This window comes from Sciurus carolinensis, chromosome 12, assembly GCF_902686445.1.
Source record: "Sciurus carolinensis chromosome 12, mSciCar1.2, whole genome shotgun sequence".
Taxonomy (NCBI): Eukaryota; Metazoa; Chordata; class Mammalia; order Rodentia; family Sciuridae; genus Sciurus; species Sciurus carolinensis.
In genome coordinates, this window is record NC_062224.1 from 79,945,233 (window position 1) to 79,970,579 (window position 25,347).

Genomic DNA, 25,347 nt, shown 5'->3' on the forward strand with positions numbered 1-25,347 from the left:
CAAGTTAAGGCCTCTCTGTGAGCTCTCACAGTACTCTGTGCTGAATCCTAAACTAATGACTTCAAGTTCTTTCACATTGGTTAGCCCATGCTGGTTGTCTGGTCTTGTGTTCCTCCCTAGATTCTAGGCTAAGGGGGACACACACTATTCATGCCCATATCCCCAGACCCTGGTCCAATGCACACTGCTCAATCAGACATAAATAAGTTATGCAAAATCTCATGGATCTATCACAGGATGAGGGGGCATGTCTGCCACAGAGCACGAGGCAGGTCGTTTTTCAACACTCAGGGACAGGCAGACCAACAGGAGGGGAAGGGAAGACCCTACAAAAAGATGTTCTGAAAAGTGAGCACAGCACAACCTCAGACCAGCTTCTTCTTTCCTGAAGCAGAAATGCTTATCAGGGTGCAGTTTGCTATTGGCTACAGGAGGACAAGAAGTAACTCCACCTCTAGCAAAAAGCAGAGAGGGGAGAGGAGAGCACAGATTCTGATAACAAACTAAAATGGATAGCAGTCTGGCTACCTATTTGAGATCTACAGCTTGTTTCTCTGACAAGCACTATTTTGAGGGAGGACAGGGTTGTAAATTTCTGCCTGTTGAATCAACTGAGCATCTGCTCACTACAGACGCATGCTCCATTTGACTAGTTTGAAGATTTAGAAGGGGTGGGGGCCATGAGAGTCCATGCAATATGCTCAGTCCCTAACCCAGTGCTGGGCTCCCAGGAAACACAATTGCTCGCCCTCTTCCCATCTGTCCAAGTCTTCTGCAATAGGCTATCCCTGGCTCATTAATTCTGTGCTAAGGATGTCCTTTATTCTTGGCAAACATTTTCTGAGGACTACTATAGTACCCAACTGAACCAGTCACTTAACTATATAGAAAAGTATTTTCCATCCCAAACTTCTATGATCATAAAAGACACTGAAGTACTTTTTCCAAAATTGCAAATGACTGGACAATCATTCTACATCAACTGATTAAAACCCTGTAAAGAGGGGAGGGGACTTAGATATTTTTTTCAAGCACCCCCAGCAATTTATTCTATCAGATAAGTTTAGGAATCATTGGAAGAGATAAATAATAGCAATAATTTTAATAATAAAATAAATATTAAAGTTCCAATCTTCAAAGAATACAGTCAAGTGAAAGAATGTTCTTTAAAATAATCATTCCTTACCCAAGAAGCACTCACCACATTCCCTAAGAAAACACATGTAAATACCTAGAGGAGTTCCATTTTATTTTATTTTATTTTATTTTATTTTATTTTATTTTTTGCCCCATGGAATTCATTTTTATGATTTATATGCAAACATTTCTTACAGGACTTGACTTGGAAATCCCCAAGTAACCAAGTCAAGTAACCAAGAAGAGGGCTCTGGAGTAGTCATAGAGTATTGGTCCAAATGGAGGACTCTGTAGAGCTAAGCTCTGGAAATAAAAATTGTAAACTTACAAATGGAAAAACTTTCTTTTGGTTTTGAAAAATATTTGCAGGTACTTTAGAGAATGAGCAAGAGTCAAAATCAGCCACCCCCAGCAAGTTTATGATAAATGAGGCACTTAGTACACATTATGGAGACAAGAAAAAAATTACCCCGATTCAGTCAGTAATGCAGAACTGGGCAAATATTTCTCAGAAATTACCAGACAATCAAAATCCTATTTGGCTGTAAAATGTGCATTGCTGCCACACCAGTTGCCCCATCTCCTTTCTCCTCTCTCTGCATCAGCATCTCTGCCTTCTTGGCACACTGGCCCCTGGCCTGGAGAATTCTCCCATGCCTGTATTTGACTCCTTTCAAATGTCCTCACCCTACTTTTTGAGGGTATCATCAAAATTAACTGTGCATATACTGATGGTGAAGTTATTTCCACAAAGTGCCAGGATAATCAGAACACTTGCTAGGAAGAAAAAAAAAAAAAAAACAGTCTGATTGACAGTTGATAAATACAAAGACTAAATGATGGACTGCATTTAGCACTTTTCAGTTAGTGCATTCTGTTGTTGAAAAGTATTAAATGCTGGGGATTACATGGTTTGGGGGTTTTGCTTCAAATTTGTTTGTTTTGTCTTGTGTAACAGCGGAATCCATTTTTCCATTGGAATGTAGCACAGAAGCCTAATATGCAATGTATACAGGTAGCATTGGCATGGATAGGTGTGGGGAAGGGAGCAGATTATTGTTCCTCCCTTCCCTGGTTCCACCTCATTAGCCTCTATCATCCCTACAGATGCTTAAGACCCAGAAAAGAAAAAAAATAAAAAAAGAAACAAAGAAAACCTGTTTAAAAATCACTGATGTGTTCATCCAAACTCTTTGTTTTACAAAGAGACCCAGAAAAGGAAATTGCCTAGCTGAAGTTTTGCCAATGAAGGAAGAACTGGAAAATGAACTCAGTTCCCTTGAATTCCAATTCATTCTTCTTGCCTCCATACAAAGGAGCCAGCTTTGGCCAAGGAGTCAGGGTTCCTCAGTGGTTTCTTCCCACTCCAGGACAGTGGGACGGGTGACAAGAGGAAGAAGTAGATGCTTCTTAGGTTGGCCAACTAATGCATACCACCCCTACCCACTGCTTTTTTTTTTTTTTTTTTTTTTTTCTTCTTTTTAGCAGGTACCCTCTCATGTCTTTGAGGCTCTAAACTGGATTAAGGCCCCTGACAGATATCCTGAAGAAAGATGAAATGAGAAGCTTCCGTTTCATCTCCAGTCCATCATCTATTTCTTCTACTCCATACCTGCTTGTCAAAGAAGCAAGTATCCATGTACCTTCCTTTCCTCATCCCTCTCCCTCCCCCTCAATTCCTGATCTAGTTCACATCTTCACATTTGCATCAGTCACTCTTCCCCTCTTCATCAAATATTCTTAACTTCTGTCCAGATTCCTTGCCCTGCCCTGGAGGGCCTCTCCTTTTAATATCAGCCAATAAGGTATTAATACATTAGTTGCCTCAAAGTGCACTTTTTAATGAGGGCCATGGACATTCATTTAGTGGAATTTGATAGTGACAACACATTGACATTGGTAAGGTTAATGATCCAATGCTTTATTTCATTGAACAAGTTGAACAACACTTAGCACATTGATCCACAATGTCCTACAATCCATCTTTGCTATTACTTTAATGGTGCCATGGCATCGATGCCCTTTAAGTAATTGGCACTGTGAAAAGATGGACTTGGCCTTGTCATGTCAGATTAGAGCTACGCTGAATTGTGAAAGATTTTTGTCTTTTCTTTATTCTTTCTTTCTTTTCATTTTATGTCCTTCTGATTTAATGGGGAGGTTGGGGCATGTAGCAGCTAGAAGGGTTAGTCTGACTGTATAGTGAAGAGACAGGATTGGACATGTAGAGGTACAGGGATCAACATTTTCTAAGCCCTAATCTTCCTTGAACATCAGGCCAGTGTGTTCTTAGACAGGCTTCTCAGCCTCCTTGCCTCAGTGTCTTCTTGTGGAAAATGGTGGTAATGCCTCACAAATGACAACTCCTAGCTTGAAGACATGAGGCTTTGCTCCTGGCTGATGTGAGATCTCATCTAATCCCTGTCCCCAGCCCACATAAGATACTGATTTTTCACACTGTATTCCTGGGGCCCATTCGATGACTACGAAGGGAGCTAAAATTTAGGCAAGCTTAACAGTGTACCAGGAGAGCAGACAATGACGGTCTCAACCAGTCACATAGGTAGAGAACAAAGGTGAAGCCAAATCAGCAGTCCTTGCTTGGAAATAAGAACTTGAGTCACTGTTGTCCAGCAGGTCTAAATTCAGGACAGATCTCAGGACCTGCAGGTAGGCTTTGGACAGGTGGAAGCTTTGAAAGAGAGATCTTGGCTGATGGGAAAATGAACTGTGGCAGAGGAACCACACATTCTAAGAGCAGAGATTGACCATGATTTGGCAGGAGTGATCCAAATAGTACCTGGGTGACTAAACCTAGGGAAGTCTTAAGCCTACAAACTATACAGAGGAAGAATTAAGTCTGTCCAAAATCCTGCTTTAGTTGGGACTGGCTAAGAATTTGGAGGTTGCAGAGAGGGAAGAGCTCCAAGCCAGTGAGCAGGAAGCCCCACAGCAAGCTAAGGGAGGAGCTGAACCAGCTAAGGAGGCTGGCACATTGAACCTGGCTTGCTGGCTGACTTTGATGACTAAACAGGCCACTAAACACTGTGGGTTTCATTGCCCTCTTCTGCAAAAAATGGGAGTAAATCTACCTCACAGGAACATTGTGGGATTAGTTTGTACAACATGTGTGGCGTCAGGAAGAGCCTGGTGAGTGGGAGCATCAAACTTTGAAAGGAATGAAATGAAGCAGCAGAAAGAGTCATGAAGTTTATCTAACATCCTTCATTGAACAGACCTGCTAGGTACCAGACACTAACCTTGGAGTTGAGAAAACAAAGATAGAGCATATGGTGTCCCTGCCCTGGAGTTGCCCACAATCTAACAGAGGAGACAGACTGTGTATTTTGATGTCAACTCTGAAATATTTAGTCCTCAGGAAAGGAAAAATTTACCAATCTAGAAGATGAAAGTGTGTGGGGCCTCTTTCTTTCCATCATCTCACACAATCCTCACAGCAGGTTTCTGATTCTACCCATGATTTGAAGGGTGAATTTACCACAGGAGGAAATTATTAGGGAGCCATACTTGGCTGCAGAACTAAACCAAATTCTATAATAAATTTTACCAATAAAGTTTATATTTGTATTTCCATCTGTTTGACAACTGTGTATTATTTCTCAATTGATTTTGAATTCAATATGGGAAGAAAGGGGGTGTTATTTTTTGGTGTCCACAAAATCCAGCATGCCAATCATTGGACAGCAGAGGAGTTAAGTGAAAGCCTAGAAAGAGCATGTAGCATGGAGGGAGTTAGTTGGGCCCTGGTTTTCCTGGGCCTGAAGGGACTGTACCACACAACCTCTAAGTCTTCTCCCGGCCCCTAGATTCCAAAAGAAATCTCATCCTCTCCCACTGTCAATCAATGTTTCTGTCAATCAATTCTTCCCTGACCTTTCTCTTACAGAGCACCCTATGCCCCAGATCCCTATAGATTGGTATCAATGTTTCAGATCTAACTTGGCCAACACTTGGGAGTATATCCCGGTAAAACATCACTGGGCACTATTTCATCTCTTCTTTATTACTCACACAAGAGGGAATGTCCATTTTGCAAAAGAGAAAAAATAAATTGACTGAGCCAGTGTTTGGTTTTAAAAGCAAATACAGTTGTTGAAGCCTTCTGTTTCTGTTAAAACCCCATTCCCCAACAGACATACTTACAGACCCATAGAAAAGACTAGGGTCAGTTTTGCCTCCATTCTAAAAGTGGGACAAGTGTGAACATATGAGTTCCTCCAGGGTGGGTTTCTCAACCCTTACTCTCCTGACATATGGGTCTGGATGATGCTTTGTTGTGGGGACTGTTCTATGCCTTGTAGGATGTTAAAAAGCTGGTCTTTGCCCATTCGATTTCTTGTCCCTCTTCTCCAGATGTGACAACCCAAAATGTCTACAGGCCTCGCCTAAGGTCCTCTGAAGTCAAATTTGAGAAGCTCTGCTTTAGGTTTCAATTCCCTCTACTGAAGGTGAGTAAATTGTTTGTTAGCACAAGTGGATGTCCTCAGAGAGAGGCTGTAAAGAATACAGTTCTCTTCAATATTGTTCATTCAACTAAGGGGCTCTTCTGGATGTCCACTCATTTCTTGGTTATGGACATACTCATTTTCCTACCCCTTACTCTATCTGTATAAAGGCCGTCAATGCCGCCTTCCCCCATGTCTCCTCAACTGTTCCTTATGACCCCGCCACCGCAGTTCCTGCTGTTGTCCCTCGTCCTGTGGCTGGCTCGATTCCGTTTCTGTGCTCTCACGCCTGCCACTCACCCACGGGAAATGATATGCAACGGCAAAACTACAATGGGCCTTAAGGTGAGGCTTCGTATTGTAGTTCCCCTTCTGAAACTTTCTACCCGGGTGACCTTAGAAAAGTGTGTCGTGTCCTCATCTGTAAAATGGGAATGAGGGTAGCACATCCTTGCCTACCTGTTATTTATGGGGTAAAACAAGAGAATGGCAGAGGAAGTGATCTGGAAACCAGGAAGCTCTGTGCAAGAGACTGCTATTATCATGATCAATATCTGTAAGACAAAAGATTTTGAAAGAAGAGTATTAGTGCAATGTGATTCTCCAGCAGAGAGAAAGCCAGATGAGGGAGTGAAACAATAAGCACCTAGATTAGGCACAAAATAAGGAACTGGAGGAGAAAGGCACAGCCCCTTTGCAGCTTGGGGCAACTCAACTCACTTCCTCCAGGAGTGTGAGACTAAAGAGATGAAGGCCCAGTGTGGCTACGAGGTCAGGTCCTCTTTCCTAGCTAGCAAAGGGTTCATCTTCACTAAGATGAAGCAGGAAGGAGAGGCAGGCTTTACTCTGATTTGGCTGTAGGCAGTGGGAGCCAGGGCCATCACAGGCTGTGGTTTGAATCTGAAAGAATGGCCCCATTCATTGTGAGTGTGGTCCTTTAATTCGTTTAGCACTCTGAGTGGACTCAGGCTTCTGTAGTCAAGGGAAATGTCTTTTACAGCCAAAGATTGATTTTCTCAGCCAACATCATGCCTCTTGTATTTCAGACCACCTCAAAATTTCTCTCTGTGTATACGTATATTTCCCACTTCACCACTACATGTATTGTTCTACTTAAACCTTACAACAATCCTGAGAAGAAATCTATGTCTTTTTTAAAATTTTTATTTCTTCTTTTTAGATATACATGACAGTAGAGTGTGTTTTGACATACATACATACATGGCGAATAACTTCCCATTCTTGTGTTTGCACTTGATGTGGAGTTTCACTGGTTGTGTATTCATATATCAACATAGGAAATTTACGTTCTATTCATTCTACTAAGGAGAAAGCCATTGTTATTACCATTGTCGCTCTCTCAAAATAAGAATGTGACTGAGCAAGTAACATCCCCAACATTACCCAAGTTCAGGAAGTGACAGAATGTGATCTCATTCTGATCTTCAGATTTCTTGGACTCCAAAGACCTTGGACTCCTCACACCACGTGGTCACACGTAGACTTTGTAACTTCTTTGAAAACCTCTTCTCCTTCATGCACTGACGTCGTGAACACTGTGATGGCAGCAGTTGTGCTTTGAGATGTCTACATCCCATAACCACATCCCTTCTGGCAGCTTCTTTCATATTCACACACCATGCCGTCTAAATGGTGCCCCTGGCTTCTGATGCAGCTGCTTGGGACACAAAAAGCACCCAAGAGCCTCAGAAAGGACACAGTAGTGGCACAAAACCTTCTGATGTTGGGCATGGAGTCTGTCCTTTTCTCACCTTCTCGATTCCTTCTAAATTGCTCTTGATTATGCAGCATCTGCTTCCTCTGCGATGCATATGCTTCTCCCCCTAACTCTGAATGCCTGTCGAGTAGCCCATACAGAGAGCTGCATACAAATCCACAGCTGAAAGTTGTCTTTAGAAGCCCTCCATAAATCAGATCTGCAAGCTCAGCTAGCAGACCTCTGGGAAGTGGCAGACAGCAACACAGGCAAAGATAGAAAATGCCAGACCTCCCCAGTGGTCGGATGGCTCAGAATCTTTCCATTCCTCTGGGTACAGTCAGCGGGTTAGCAAAGAGCAAGGAGAAACTTTCCCTTCTTCTGCTGGATGAATCTGCAGCCTCCCTGGCAGTGGGAGAAAAATGGGGAATCTGGGGTGTCAAGATGGGTTCATAAAACTGGAAGAGGGAAAATCGGATGGTGCTCTCGTCTTAGTAAACCCCCATGTCAGTTTATCTGCAGGTCCCCCATTTTCCAGCTCCATTCTGCCTCTGAATATAGTCACCAGTGCTCTTACTGTAACTCCTAAGTCTTTCTAAGCCAGGAGGTCCTTGTAGACACAGGCTCTTTGTCACCCCGTCTCCCTGTGGACTTACCAAGTATCTGACATAGAGCTGAGATGCGTTAGAAGGTTTGATCTGTGTTGGTGGCCATAACAAAATTCACAACAAATTTAAAAAAATAATAATAATTATTAAAGTCAAGACCCCAAGTGGGACTAAGGTGACAAAAGAAACAATGTTGGGGATAGGGAGTAGGGAATATAACTTAGTGGTCAAGAGCTCCCTAGGCCCCAGGTTCAATCTCTAGTGTCAAGAGGGGGAAGAAAAAAAAAGGAAGAAAGAAAAGAATAGCCAGCCCTTCTTGGAGACAGAGCGAATTTGTTGCTGACCTCGTCCCTTCACAAATGATCTTTGGGAGGGGAATGGGCACCCCTGAGAACCAGTCAGTGCTTTGTCCCAGGGGCTCAGGGTGGGAGACTTCTCCTGCCTATAATTTTGGTGTCTGGAGCCAAGGAGCAATTAAAGAAAACAGGCTCTTACTACAAGCCAGGAATGTTAAATGGATTATCTTTGTTTTTACAGTTTTATTGAGTTATAATTGACATACACTAAACCACACATATTTAAAGAACGCAATTTGATAAGGTTTGACATATGTATACATCCATAAAATTATCACCACAATCAAGATAGTGAACATACCCATTGTCTTCCAAATTCCCCCCTGCCCTCCCTCTTGTATCTCCCACTCTCCTCCCCCAGCATCCACTGATCTGTTTTTTATTTTTTTTTTTGCTATAGATTTTTTTTGCATGTTCTAACTTTTTAAATAAATGGAATCATACCATATGCATTTAATAGTTCATCCCATTATATTGCTGAGCGGTATATACCACAGTGTGTTTATCTTTTCACCTGTTGATGGGCATTGGGATTGTTGCCAGTTTTGCACTATTACAAATAAAACTGCTATAAGTCTTTGTGTATAAGACTTTATATGGACATGTGTTTTCATTTCTGTTGCATAAATACCCAGGAGTGGAACGGCTGGATCATTTGGTAGAGGTATGTGGAATGTTTAAAAAACTGCCAACCAGTCTATAAAGTCGTTGTACCATGGGACATTAGCACCAATAGCTTAGGGGCATTCCAATTCCTTCACGTCGTGTAGACACATAGGCAATCATTTTGACTTCAGCAATTTCAAAAGTAGTGGGATATATCATTGTTTTAATTTGCACTTTCCTAATAACTAAGGGTTAACCCTTCTTATCCAAGATGTAGTCTCCTTTTTATATTGTTCGATTAGGCTTCATTTTTTTTAATTTGGCATTTATGTTCAGATGGGTTATTAGCCTGTAGTTTTCCTTACTTTTAGTGTCTTTGCTTTTGGTACCAGTATAATGCCAGCTTCAAAGAATAATTTGAGAATCATTTCCTCCTCTTCGATTTCCTGGATCAGTTTATGTAGATTGAATTTATTCAGTAACTGAGTATCTTTCCATGTGCTCATCTGCCATCTGTATATCTTCTTTGGTGAGTGTCCAAATCTTTTGCACTTTTTAAAATTAGGCTATTTTTCCTTATTACTGAGATTTTTTTTTTAAATCGGTTTTTTTTGAAAGTTAATTTACATACATTTCAATGAGTTTTGACAATTGTATTCACTTCAATAAATACCAATATCATCAAAATATAGAAGGTTTCCATCACTCCAGAAAATCCTGCCTCCCTCTTGAAGATTCACCCTTATGAGTGCATGTGTGTGATTGCAGCTTTATTTGTTGTGTTTTGTTTTTGTTTTTTGGTTGGTTATTTGTTTTGCAGTACCAGAATCAAACCCAGGATTTTGTGCAAGCTAGGCCAGTGCTCTACCACCAAGCTACACACACACCCTCATAACATACCATAATTCACATACCATAAAATATGACAATTTGCTGGGTATGGTGGCATGCACCTATAATCCCAGCAGCTCAGGAGGCTAAGACAGGGATGGATCATGAGTTCCAAGCCAGCCTCAGCAAGAGTGAGGTGCTAAGAAACTCAATGACACTATCTCTTAATAAAATACAAAATAGGGCTAGGTATGTGGCTCAGTGATCAATTACCCCGAGTTCAATCAAAAAACAAATAAAAACCAACGTCAATTTAGCATGCATAATCAATTATTTTTTCACAGATTTTACCTTAATCAATTTTAGAACAGTTTGCCAACTCATGTACATTAGCATTTCCTTCCTGCTTTACATTCCCACTGACCAAGCATTACACAACTGCTAATCATCTTTTTGTCTCTTTAAAATTAGTTTACTTTTCTTGTTCATTCTGGACATTTCACAAAAATGTAATCATACGATTAATAGCATTGGACTGGATTCTTTCATGTAGCATGTTTTGGGTGGTTAATTCATGTTTATAGCTTTTAGTCTTGCTTTATTTCTTTTTATTGCCAGCTAATATTCCATCATAGAACTATAGTGGCACATTTTATTTAGCCACTCATCAGTTGATGGAAAATTTTTTTTCCATTTTTTTTGCTATGAATAAAATTGCTATCAACATTTGGGTGGAAGTTTTTGTGTATGTATATGCTCTCATTCCTTTAAGTGTACACCTAAGAGTGAAATTGCTGGGTCACATGGCAATTTGATGTTTAACCATTTGTGAAGTTGACAGACAGCTTTCTAAAGAGTTGTATTATTATACATTCCCACCAGCAGTGTATGAGGGTTCTATTGCCTCTACATTCTGGAAGAGACTTGTCATTATCTCTTTTTGGTTTTGTTTGGTTTTTATTTTAGTCATCCTAGTGACGTGATGTGGTAACTCCTTGTAGTTTTGATTTTCAAAATCAAAAGGGCTACTGATGTTCAGCATCCTTTTATGTGCTTATTGGCCATTTTTATATCTTCTCTGAAGAAATGTCTATTCAGATCCTCTGTCCATTTTTAAATTGAGTTCTTTGACTTTTATTATTGAGTAGTGTGTGCTCTTTATATATTCTAAACACAAGTTCCTTATCAAATATATGATTTGCAAAAATTGTAATACCATTTCCTGAGTTATCTTCACTTGTATTGAAGCAAAAATTTTCATTCTGAAGCACAAAAGTTGGTACCCTCTGAAGAAAAAGTTTTAATTTTGTAGATATCTTATTGTTGAAAATACAAGAGATCTATGCATGTTCTAGATATAAGTTCTTCCTCAAATTCATACTTTGCAAATATTTTCTACCAATCTGATTTGTCTTTTCATTCCTTATAATGGTATCTTTTAAAAAAGAAAGGCTTTAAAGATTTTTACGAAGTCCAATTCAACCGGATTATTTTATAAATTATACTTTTAGTAGTATTTTATCTCAGAAACTTGTGCCTAGCCCAAGATCACAAATAATTTATCCTATTTTCCTATGATCTGTTTACATATAGACCTATGATCCATTTGAGTTAATTTTTCAAAATTGTGCAAAGTGTATATTGAAATTTGCTTTGCTCTGCTTACTTTTGTTGGTATATGGACACCCAATAGTTCAGCACGATATATTTGAAAAGAAGGAAAAAAGAAAATCCTTCTGCACTGAATTATTTTTGTAACTTTGTCAAAAATCTATTGATCATATATGTGCGAACCTCTGTAATCTATTATTTTCAACCATTTTCTACATGATATTTGTTTACCTTGACACCAAAACCACACTGTTCTGACTGCTGTAGTTTCTTTCATTTAAAAATCAGATAGTACTTCTTCTCCAAAATTGTTAGTAAATTTATTATGGCTAATCTAGTTCCTTTGCATTTCTAGTGAATCTTAAAATCAGTTTCTTAATTTCTACAAAAGGAAAAAAGTCTTATGGAAAGTTAATTAGTCGGGGATGAATAAATTCACTATTTCCTTTTTTCATGCTATTGCAAATGGTACTGTTATTTAATTTCAGCTTCCATGTATTCATTGCTAGTATATAAGATGCAATTGATTTTTGTATATTGATCTTGTACCACACAATCTTGCTAAATTAACCTATCTATTGTAGTTGTTTTTTTGTAGATTTCATCTGATTTTCTGTTATCAGTGGTTCTCAACTCGAAGTGGATTTTACCACTGTGGGAAGACAGGTGACAATGGTTGGAGACATGTTGGGTTGTCATTTCTTGGAGAGAGGCGGGGCAGTGCATCTAGTGGGCAATAACCAGAGATGCTACTAAACTTCCTACCATGTACAGGAGATCCATCAAAGCAAAGAATTATTGAACCCAAAATGTCCAGAAAAGGTTGAAAAAGGTATCTACATAGTCACATTGTCTGCAAACAAAGATGGTTTTGTTTCCTCCTTTACAATCTGGACTTTTTTTTTTTTTTTTCTTTTTTTCATTTCTTTTGCTAGCCTAGTTACACAAGTCAGAATCTCCAAAGTTGAACCCAAGAGGAGAAAACAGACACATCTGCCTTATTCTTGATGTCAGGTGGAAAGCATTCAGTCTTTCACTACTAAGCGTGATGTTAGCCATAGATATTTTTGTAGATGCCCTTTATCAGCTTAAAAATTTTCCCTAGAGTTCTATGTTGTTGAGAGTTTTCCCAATATATTGCATTTTGTCACACTATCTTTACTGACATGTTTTTCTGTTGTTTACTGACCTATTGTCTACTGTTGTAACTTGACAATGCTATGATTAATTTTAAAATATTAAACATTTTAGCTTCCTTAGGATGAAACCCCTCTTGTTCAAAATGTATTCTGCTTTTTATATGTTGTTCAATTGGATTTGACAATTTTTTAATTTTTCATTTACATTTGGAAGGAATATTGGTCCAGAGTTCACTTCTAATATTTTTGTCTAATTTTGATATCAGGGAAATGCTGGGCTCAAGAATGAATTGAGAATTGTCCCTCTGCTTTAATTTTCTGCATTAGTTCATGCCATATTGGTATTAGCTCTTCCTGAAATATTTGGAAGAATTTAACAGAGTCCATCTACACAGTCTAAAGTAGAGAGATGTTTTGTAGGAAGATGTTTTAACTGTGAATTCAATGTCATTATTTAACATTCAGGCTATTTACTTCTTCTTGAGGTATCAGTGGTTTGTGTCTTTTCTGGGATGCACCAGTTTCTTCTAAAATGTGTAGCTCTGTAGTAAAGTCATCTCTCATTCCTGATGTACGTAGTTTGTGTCTTTCTTCATTTCCTGATCAACATGACTCTAGGAGATAAATAGAATCCACAATCCCTTAGCCAGAATATTTTCTATTTTGTAGATTTTTGCTTTGATCTTTATTATTTTCTTTATTCTCACTTTAGGTTTAGTTGCCTTATTTTTCTAGTTTCTAAACATAAAAGAATGAAATCATTGATTTGAGATGCTTCTTTCCTAGTGTAAATGTTTAGGACTATAATTTTCCCCTGAAATACTGCTATAGCAGCATCCCACAAATTCTAATATGTTGCATTTTAATTCAAAATGCTATTGATTTTTTTCCTTGACTCATTGGGTTATTTAAAAGTGAATTGCCTGGTTTCTAAATGTGTGGAGATTTTCCAGATATCTTTATTCTATTGGTATTTAATTTAATTCCATTGTGGTCAGAGAACATTTTTCTAGGGTCTAAGTCCTTTTAAATTTACTGAAATGTGTTCTTTGTCTCAGAACATGTGTGTCTTGACAATACCCAGAGCACAGTACCATCTGCCAATTTGTAATAGAAAGACACCCCATCCATAGGACAGTCATTCAAGGGCAGGTTTTCATCTCTGGGAACAACTTAGTAATGTTCCATGAACATTTGAAAAGAACACATAACCTGCTTTTATTGGGTGGAATTGTTCTATTACTGTCATCAGGCAAAATTGGTTGATAGTAGTTTTAGTCAGCTTTTCACCACTGAGACTAAAAGACCTGACCAGAACAGTTGTAAAGGAGGAAAAGTTTATTTGGGGGCTCACAGTTTCAGAAGTCTCAGTCCACAGACAGTTGGCTCCATTCCTCGGGGCTTGAGGTGAGGCAGAACACCATGATAGAAGAGTGTGGCAGAGGGAAGCCACTCACATTATTATCAGGAAACAGAGAGAGAGAGAGAATTCACTCACCAGATACAAAATATGTGCCCAAAGGCACACCCCCAATGACCCACCTCTTCTAACCACAACTTACCTGCCTTCATTACCACTCAGTGAATCCCTCTCAGGGGATTAATTCAATGATTGCTCAAAGACTCTCATAACTGAATCATTTCTCCTCTAAACCTTCTTGTATTGTTTCACACGTGAGCTTTTGTGGGACACCTCACATCCAAACCATAAAGATAGCATTGTTCAAGTCAGCCATGTCTTTGCCAATTTGGAATCTGCAGCATTTTAGATTTCATGGAGTTTAAAAACCTTTTGTTCATTATATGATATTTTTTCTATCTCTCCTCCTCCTCTTTATTCAGGGACTCCAATCATACTGTATTAGGATGCTTAGAGTTTTCCCATAGCTCTTTCCATTTAAAAATTTTTCCTGTGTTTCATCTGGGTATGAACTACCATTGCTGCAAAGATTGATCTTTTCTTTTGCAATGTCTACTCAGCTTTTAATCCCATCCATGTCTCATATCAGATATTGTTTGATAGTTTTATGTCTAAAAGTTCAGCTTGGGTGTTCTGTATATCCTCCAAGTCTCTAATGAATTTTCTGAACATATGCATACAGTCATAATAAACTGTTTAATGTCTTTGTCTCCTGCGCATTGTAGGATGTTTAGCAGAATCTCTGGCTTTTTTCTACTAGATGCCAGTAGCACAGCCCTACTACTCTTTAAGAGGTGAAAACAAAAATGCCTCCAACCATTGTCACTTGTGCCCCCTCCACAGGGATAAAACCAATTCCAAATTGATAACTGCTTACAACAGAAAATCAGATGAAATCTACAAAACAGCAACTACAGCTAATAAGTTAATTTAGCAACACTGTGTGATCTTAGATCAATATATAATTTATGTTTTTTGATCATTTTCAGTTGATTCCCTCATATGAGTCCCGTTTCCTGCTTCTTTGCAAAATCATGGACTTTATTCTAAACTTTGGGAATGTTACCTTGTTGGGTGTTGGATATTTTTGTATTATGAGAAATTAATTGCTTTTCTTGGACATAGTTAAATGACTTGAAAACAGTAGACCCCTGGCATGTGTTCTGTTTATATTTATTAGATGGAACAAAAGTAGGGTACAGACTAGATATTTTTGACCACAGAGGTCAGAGATTCCTGAGTATGCTACCCTATGACTCATCAATTACAAGGTTTTCCAGCCTGGGTGGTAGAAACAGGCACTATTTGCAGCACTGTGTGAACCCCAGCACCATTCTCTATAGACATTTTTGAAGGTTATTTCCCAGAATAGAGGTATTTTTCTAGCATGCATGTGTTGATCAGTACTCAGCTAAATACTTGAACAGGACCCTCGGCAGATCCCTGGGGAATCAACTTATGTAGCTCTCCCCTTCCAATACTCTGTCTTGCAAACTGTAGCCACCTGGTGCTCCTCAGACTCTACTCTTGTCACCTTGAAGTCACGAATTTGATAGGCTCTGCCTTGGCTTCCTCTGCTTGCATCAGAGACCAGAAACTTTTGAAGGCAATGAACTAGTGTCATTGCAGGACTCACCTCATTCATTTCCCATCTCTCGGGGCTGGAGTCTTTTTATGCCTCTGATATCCACTGTTCTGGAATACTATTTTATATATCTTGTCTGCTTTTGCTTTCTTTTCTTCAGACAGGATGGTGAACCTAGTCCTGTGACTCTATCTTGTCCAGAGTCAGAAGGCTCTGACTACACTATCTTTTCAATTTCACATGGAAGGGTAATGTGAAGGACAGACTGAGTGAGAAAATGAATGAGACATTCATCCAAACCCTATAATGAAGGGTGAGTATAAGGATTCTGGTGGAACCCTCATATGTGGTCATATAACTCTGACCCACAGCAACCCCAATCTTAACTGACATGTCTCTGTAAAGAACTAAGGGCAAAAATAGGGTGGTAGTGTTCTGGTTCTAAACCACTGTAAGTCCTTGCTTGCTCTCCATCCTAGCTGGCATGATCAGGGCTTGAAAGACCTAATTGGTATGTTGCCCATGACCTCCAGCAGTCACATGCAACTGGGCAGAAGACCACAATCCTCACATTCCCAGAGGAAGCAGAATTGCAAAATGAATAAAAGAAATATACCCTTGTGTCTGTGTGTTTACTCGGTGATTTGGATTTGTATATTTCCCTGCCATAATGACAGGGGTGAGCTAGGCTTTGGAGCCAGGTTCCCCTCCATCCGAACTGCCTGGGAGCCAGCCTGATGGGACAATTAGTGAGAAGAACCACAAGGGGTATGAGTGCCTCTTACTAAATACATGTCTTAGGATCTAAGGGTTCATGTTTTCCTGACATAAAAACTGCCTTATTTCAGGCTACTCTGTGCCAGCAGGTAGCTTGGCCCTTCAGTAAAATGTTTTTCATGAGTGCTTCCTCAAGTCCTGGTCAGTAAACTTGACCCTGATCCCTGGGCAAAGCCTTTCACTCTGGTCCTGAACTTGCCCTTCCAGCAAGTTCCTAGCTTTGAAGAGTAAGTTTAAAAAAGAAAACACTCTGGTTTGTCTACCCATAGGTATCTCCTGGAGGCAAGATGTGGACTGGGTTGGTCTCTTTATGAAAGGTTTTGTGGTGCCATTACTCTGACATCTGTGCTAAGTCCCAGCAGCCCCATAACCATGAGTCTCAACCACAGCTCTGAGACCCACGAAGGCAGTTAAGGGGCGTCAGGCTGTGTGTGTCTATTAGACCTTGTAAAGGTTCTTCTGAGAATTTTGCTCCTCTCTCTCCCCAGGGGTTCTATGTCTCTGTGTTTCCGGTATTGTTTTTTTTCTTGTCATGGAATTATTTACTCCCCAGACTCCTCCTTTCTCCTTTCATGCCTCCTTCTTTGTTGTCACTTCAACATCTGGACCCAGCAGCACAACAGAGGCTCAGGTTTTTATTTTCTGCCATTCACTCTTTCCTTCCCTGGCCTTTGCTCCAGCTAAGCATTTATTCCTCTCCCGTATACCACATGCCCTTTCTAGTATCTGTTTCTTTCTTCATCTTGCTTCCTCTTCCTAGAAGTTCTTTCTTTATCTTATGTACTTGTCAAACTCCAGCATACCCTTTAAGCATGGGCTCAGAAGGTCCCTTCTTGTTTCAGTACTTTAATATTATAATTTCTTGTGTTTCCACTAGGCGAGGTACTCCTCCAAGGTAGAGACCATATTTCATTTATCTTTGTATCCCTTACTCTAAGTGTGAGGCCCACATACTAGTAGGTAAGCAACTCACGAAAAGTGAGTAAGTGAAATGAATGAATGAATGAATCAATCAATCAGTCTGTGGTCTCCTGGGTGTCAGATGCTTTTCTCTAAAAGCTTAGTGCTCCTAGGATTCCTAAAGATACCCCTCACTGAACCTATCATCTTAAAGAAGATAACCTCACAGATACTCTTAGGCTTTTTTTTTTTTTTTTCATTTGATTGCATCCAATATCAGCTTTATGTGTAGAATATAAATCAGAAGGTAATGTATTGGGTGTCCCTCAAATGGTATGCCCCCACCAATTATCGAAAGGCCTCCACCAAAAATTCCTTGCACCCTTCAACCTTACACCTGGCAGTTTTAGACTGCTTCTATTTAATGTGGATTGCCCATACCCGACAGGTGTCAAGTGTGGGGAACTTTACATTTTAGATAGATGAAAAGATTTCCACAGGGGCAGGGAGGCATTTGCAGGCCTTCAAAGGGAACAAGCAACCTACTGCTCTGGGTTACTCCAGGTCCAAATGGCTCTCACTTCCCTGAGAGGAATTCCTGTTAGCTCTTGTTGCCTTTCAAGTCTGCATTAACCATGGGAGACCTTGGTTCTCACGTTCTCTCCATCCTGTGTTTATATTTTTTTTATGATTTTATTCCAATATAAGGCCTTGGTCATGTTCTTGGCTCTGTTGCAAAGGAAAGATGAGATTCCAGCATGAAGCTGTTCCTCTCCTGGTGTTCTGACACTCCTGGTGTTTTGACATCCCTGGGCTCACTCTTCACCCCAGATTGCCAGGGACAGCCCCAATTTACATGTGTAGTCCCTGTGTAATTATTCATAGCACCTCGTTTCCTTCTCCAAAGTGTCCAAGTGTGGATGATAAATCATATGATCTCCCTACCCATTGCTGGTTTTTCCTACTTCTGTCTCTGAACTGACAAGTCACTCACGTGTCACACCCACCTTGTAATATGCTGAGATAGGACAATTCCCATCCTGACCTACTTCTGTCTACTCCACAGCATACAGATTGCTGGGCAGAGTTAGTGAATGTGTTAAAACAGAATTCCAGCTCCTAGACAAGTGTGTCCATGGTCCACACACACATGCACAAACACACACACACACACACACACAATGGTAACAGCATTTGCATCCTCCACGTGAACAAAGAGACCTCCACATGGTAGAAAAGGAGGGAGGAAATGGTCTGGTAGCATTGTAATGATAGATGTCACACAGTGACATAGAAAAGAATTATAAAGGACCAAAAAGATAGGGCCAGACGGTGATCAAACCCTTTTCCTCCAATGGCATGCAATCCATTTTCCTTTCAAGTCCCACACCATAAAGGGAACAGACGATTTTTGCACAGACATGGACACAAATAATGCTCACGAGGTCTTCCCAGCAGATGCTCATTACCTAAGCCAGCTACCAAAGAGCTCTTTCCTAAGTTAACCCCATGAGCGGCACACCTCATGGTAAAGGGAACATTTGCCTGTTAGCAGTGTTTCATCAGTGTGCCTTTCTATTCTGCCTCCTCTGAAACCTGCAGAAGCCTCTAGTGGTATTTGATCTGTTAAGCACTTTATGCTGAAAATATCCCTTATTTAAAATTGCTTCATTATGCCTCTAGAATGGATCCAAATAGCACTCCAGGGTGACAAGCATGTCTAACTTGCTGTGGTATCCATTCTGCTCTCCAGACATTGCTGTGAATCTGATTCTTCCAAGACTCTTTGACTTTCAAATGGGGTGAAGGTGAGGTAACATTTTTCCTCTTAATATTCACAACTAACATCTCTAAGTGTTCAAATCAGCAGAGATAAATATGGATATAATTCTGCCCCAAATGTTACAGGCCTGAGAGAAATGTGTACCCAGACGGGTTATCTTCTCTGAAAACCAAGGCTTCTCATCTGTACACCACCAACTGGCTGCTGGTATGCTGAGGGACTGATCCTCATTCCCTTAGGTGGACAGGCTGGCACATGAAGCAGTCAGAACTCATGAGCTATTGTCTCTCAAATGGAGTAGCCTTAGTCTACTGTCTTCTACTAACATTTCTGTGTGTATCATGACATAAAAACATTAGGAAGTACTGCATGGATCCACATACACATGGCCCTAGACCTAACTCTGAACCCTGAGGTGAACTGAAAGGAAAAATACTATGATTAACAAGTTAGAAAGAATAACATCAGGTAAAACAATGTGTGAATAATGCAAAGATATCAGAACTAAACAGAGCAACAAGTTCCTTGGCTATCAACATTGAAAATAATCCGTACACTCTACTTTGTCATTGATTGTCTTTGGTTCTCTCCTCTTCCTCTTCCTCCTCCTCCTCCTCTTCTTTCTTCTTCTTCCTCTTGTTTAATTTTGCCATATGTATACCATCTTACCTCCTGATCCCAAGCAGAAATAGCAGAAGGGCCTGAATTCAATCAACCTCTGCTCTCAGTGGGGAGATTGTGGATAACATGCCATCTCTTGTCTCATTTTTCTCATCCTTTCCTTTCCACACAGAAAAATTGTGACTCTTCAACCATTCGTGGACATCTTCGTGTCTAGAAATAAATAGGAATGATAAATACTCTCGGTTTATTTAAAAAATGGAAGACCCGCCCCCATTCCACTCAGCCTACTTCACTAGCCAACCAATAGAAAAGACGTAATGAGCAAGAGCAGACATGTCTAGGGCTGACCCATAACCAAGTATCCTCCCCCTCTGGAGGAGACCCACTAGAGGATTATACTCCTTTGACTCTTTGCAGTCAGGTAGATCATGCGATCGGTTTGACCCAACAGGCTGTGAGTGGAAAGAATTTATATCACATCTGAGTCGTAGAATTTCACTGACAGTGGGAAACCCTTCTGCAAACTCTTCTTCTATTGAGAAGCCATAGATGTTGCTGCATGTAGCACTACATGGTACGGCAACAAAGAAGCACTCCATTGGCCTGGGTTCCTTGATGCTGCCAAATGGAGTTCTCCACCACCTTCCGTGAAAAATACACTTTGGGTTTTGGAAGATGTGGGGGTCAATTTCTGCAGCATATCCCAGCCTGACTAATACTTTAACTTCACCCAGCCACTACACTCTTCCCATTTTTTATGGCCATTGTTACTTGTTTCTTAGAGAACAGCCCTTGGGTAAAGCAGAGGAAGAAAGAGAAGACAGGTCATGTCCTCTTATCATTTATTTGTTTTGGCCATGTTGAGTGTGGTGACTGTAGTGGAATTGAGGCTACCATGTCAATATGAGTTGAAGATTCTGAGAACAATAAGAAACTCACTTTTCAAGCTAGGATTACCAGAAGAAAAAAAAAACATAAGAGGGAGAGAAAAGCAAACATATTTTGTATTATTGCAGTGCACTCATCTTTGGTCCCCATCACCCAGTGTCATACTTTGTGACCTCTTTCTCAGTAGAGACCTGGAGTGGCCCTGATTCATTTGTCTTTTGCTTCCCTGCACTTCCATTATGATGTGGAATTCTAATGCCAGAGCCCCCATCAGCACCTCTGCTCAGTGGCTCGAAGTGGGTTGAATTGTAGCCGGCGGCAGGGGGTGATAAATGTAGCGTGAGTTGCCTTGCCCCCAGAAAACTGCAAATTGCCTGAGCAGTACAACCCACAAAAGGTTCCTGTGGAGTGAATTTATCTTGTATTGTCGAATGGAGAGGGAAAGAGGAGAAACCAGGCATTCTATTTTTGCAAAGTCACATTCGATCTTGTTCAACGTGCAGTCCACACATCTTTTAAAGAGGGCTCCAATGGAAAAGAGAACCAGCCCAGGAATGTAGAACAGATAAAGGGATTTATTTTTAACGCTGTTGGAGTTCACAACCGTGTGAGCATTTCAATTTCAAGTCACTCGCTCTTGAATAATAATAATGTGTTCCGTTAGATTGCATGTTATGCACATTATGTCACCCAATAATTCAGGATGGAGAAGACTGTGCCGTGCACAAAAAAGACACAACTGGTCATCAAAGAGAAGGTTCCTCTTTTCATGAGCTCACTCACTCGTTCAGAAGGGAAGAGTTGCGCTCCTCCTTGTAGCTCAAGTTCTTCTTGATTCTTGCTTCTAAGTTGGTATACTAACTACTGTGTGGCTTATTCTCTTTTAGACAAAATTCCATTAATACATTATGGGTCTGTTGAAGTAGCTGCCATTTTGGAACCCTCCTGAGTGTTGAAAAGTAAAAAGAACATTGACATATGACTAGCTTCATTACATCAGGTTTTAGGGAGAGGTATTTGGGACAAGTCTTTCAGAGATAGGATGTTACCTCTCTCCGGGATAAGTGATTTTAAAAAATGACTTTTCTCAAGAAGAGTTGTCATAGGACTTCATAACGTTACTCTAGCCAAGAGTCAGAAACATTCTATTACAGGACTTTTGATTGTGTGTGTGTGTGCGCACGCGCACGCGCTCAGGTAAGTCTGAAGACTTTCTTCAATTTTTCTTATTTTCAGGAAAGCATTTTCTACTTTAAAAGACAGGCCCAAATCCTCTTCCTGTATTCAATTCTACCTACTCTGCAATGACTTCCCTGACATTTCTAACCCACAGAGATTTCCCTTCCTCCAAAAACTCAGTACTTGGGGTCTAAACTGCTCTCTCAATCCTCATAATAGGAAAATGCTATACTCCTTGTATCCCTTACAGTATTTTATACATAAGTAATCAAAGCTTAGCCTTTCTCAGCTGGGGCAGCAGTTACTATAGTGGTGGTTGATAGCTTGGGCTCAGGAATCATAAAATTGGTTCAATCCCAACCCTTTAATTACTAGCTTGGGCAAGTCTGAGCTCTTCTCCATATTTCAATTTACTCATTGTAAAGTGGAAATGATGATCATAATACCTACTTCATGGGGTCATTGAAAGGATTAAGTGAGAAAATGCACATAAAGGCTTAACATAGTGCTGAAAAACATTTGTAACACTCAGTAAGTGTTCATTGTTATTATCACTCTTAGTTATAATTTATGGACACTCCTTTTGTTGCTTTGTGCCTGCCACCCACAGACTTTTAACTAGAGTTCTCTGGGATGCATCAGTGACTCCACTCCAGAATTTATTATACCTGGGATTGGATTTGTGGAAAATAACGGCAGAAGTTTCCTGTTACCATATTTTGGTACCTTGGGTTAGAAGAATGTCTCTGGAAAATGTGAGCAAGATTATTGTATCTGGAAATCCTCCAAGACATTGCAGTCATACGAATACCTGACCAAAGAAGAAATTAACTGTTCCTCAGTAGGACGGGGCTCCTGAGTTCAAGTTCTTATCCCATGGCATTGGAAAAGCCCTCATACAGATGACAAGTCCCACTTCCATGGATACTGGACATGGTTTAAGAGCTGAGACAACTTACCAGCTACCAAGTTGTCCACAGGCAGAAGTCCTCAGTGGACCCTGTGGACCCTACTACAGATGCCTTTCCTCTCTATGGAGGAGAAATAGGCTGACCTTTACACAGTTCATTGTGGCATTTGGAGGAAAGAGGAGAAAAATCTAGCACTCTATGTAGTGTTTAGTTATAACGTATACCTATTTTTATAGACCTGTCCATAATCAATAGACATAGGTATTTTCTTCCAGCTACTAAGGCCTGGGAGGAAAACGGTTTTTATGAGATTAGAAAACAAGAAGATTCAAACAATTCTGCTTTTTAGCTTTAATTCAGTAGATTTTCCATGAAGACCACTGAAACACCAAGTAGTGTGTTATGCTGCCCATATTTGATGAGGAGAAATCCTCCTTATCAATTACCTAGAACCAGGTAAGACTCCTGCTCCAAACACCAGTTGGCCTAGCAGGACATGCTTCACTTTTGAACACAACCAATCTTATCTCTTCTGGCCCTTTCAAACCACAGAACATGACTCCCTACCGCAGCAAAAATCATCTTGCCATCTGCTCCAACATCGTCCAATCTTACCTCCCTAATCTCTAGGGAATTCACCTCTCATGCCATGTGGTCATTTTTAATTAAGTCTCCAAAGCAGTAAATATTAACTATAAAAACTGTAAAGAATTTTAAGAAATGGAAAAAAAAAAAAAGGAATGCTAAATAACAGTAAGAATGCTCTGTCCCTTGAGTATGTCAAAAAACGCAGAGATGAGAGACCATTTGTAACTTTTCAAAAATAATATTTCAGCTACCTTTATAATAAACAAAGTTAAAAAATAAAAAAATGAAAAATAACAATCCAATTGAGTGAAAAAGTGAGACTATTTCATTATTTTAATGGAGTATGAATGTGCTGATTTCCAACTCCATAAAATGTTTTACTAAATTAAATTCTTTTTGTTTTAAGTCATGAATCATGCTTTCTCTACCCATAAGAAAGTTCCATTTGTCAATTTGTAGATAGAGTAGGCCTTTTATAATGGTCCTTGCCCTACACATACACACACACACACACACACACACACACACACACACACACACCACTTATGTTTCTCTCTAGGTCTTTTCCATATTTTTCTGGTAGTTGAGATGGAGTTAAAGAGAGTCAGATTCCCACCTCTCTAACTCTTTCTTCTTTGGGACAAAAGATGGTGAGGGATTGACTTGTTGCCCCTGAGGCACAGACTGAGGGAAACTGGACCACACCAGACCAGAACCAAATCTACAACCCTAATGAGACTGATATTCTCTAAGCAGTGGAGTTGGCCACCCAGGGGGATTGAGTGAAACCAGACAGAGGTGGAGTATGACTGCATAGCAAGGATGCTTTTTAGACACACCAGTGTATGATAAGAGCTATTATCTGTCAGTAACTCTTTTCCATGGGCAGAGTTATCTGGCGCAGTTCACAGCATGTAAACACATTTAATATCAGTCATATTTAGGGAGTTGGTTTGAATATTTGTGGGGATGAATACAGGTCATGAAACATAAAAAATATCATCCACTCAAGACAAAATAGACAAGTAACAAGAAGGAAGAGGAAAGCTGGACAACTAATGACCATACAAAATTGTGTTCTACCTCCCTAATAATTAAAAAAATTCCAATTGAAATAAAAAATGCTACCCTGTGTTCATTGTCTTGTAAACATTTAAAAATAAAACAACAACTGCTACTATGTGCCAGGGCCTGTCCTGAGCAAAACATTCATTGATTTATTTAATCCCTACAAGAACTTATGAAGAAGATGCCAGATTCTTCCATTTTTTTACATGAAGAAGCTGAAGGAAAGGAATGCTAAATATTTTAACCTAAGGTCACATAGCAAGAAAGTGGCAGAGCCGAGGTTCAATACCAGGCCAAGTCAAGATGCAGGGAAAGGAGACACTCCTGCACTGTCAATGCGAGATCAATTTGGTGCAGCCATTCTAGGTGACATTCAATTGCTTAGTGGTGTTAGGTGTGTGTCACACCTTCACACAACAGTCCAGCTCCTGCATATCCCAGGGAAACATCAGGCAGGTTCACAGCAAGAGAGAGATACAAATGTTCATGAAGTTCAGATTTTAGCATTTACAATTAGGGGACTGGATAAATAAATGTAATATAATCAATATATGAATATGACAAGATGCTACGCGTTGGTCAATGAATAGGATATAGTCCAAAATACAATTTTAAGTAAGCAAAAGTTAAAAAAAAAAAAACACTAAGACACAGAACAAAACTATTTCTGTAATTTTTTTAGTACACACAAGCAACATTTAATTTTTAAGGCTGTCCCTAAGAATAAGCAAATGAAATAAGCAAATGAAAGTTGGATCATTGAAACAGGCAAAATTATGATTTCCAAGAAGATTCTAAACCCTAATCCCCAAACTGTAAATATGTTGATTTTCTGTGACCTTAATTATAGATGTAATAATCAACTAACCACTTGACATTAGGAAGATTATTCTGTATTGTTGGAGTGGGCCTGTGACTCCTTAAAAGCCAAGAAGAAGGAAGATGAGTAAGTTGGAGAGATTTTAAGCACAAGGAGGACCGACATGCCATTGCTAACTTCAAAGAGGGAGGGAGGGAGCGTCAAACCAAGGAATACAGACACTTTCTAAATGCTGAGAATGATTCCCACGAGCAGCAAGGAAGTGCACACAGTTAATTGAATAAGCATTGAGGTAACTGCCCCCAGAGCCTCCAGTAACCGACAAGACCAGTC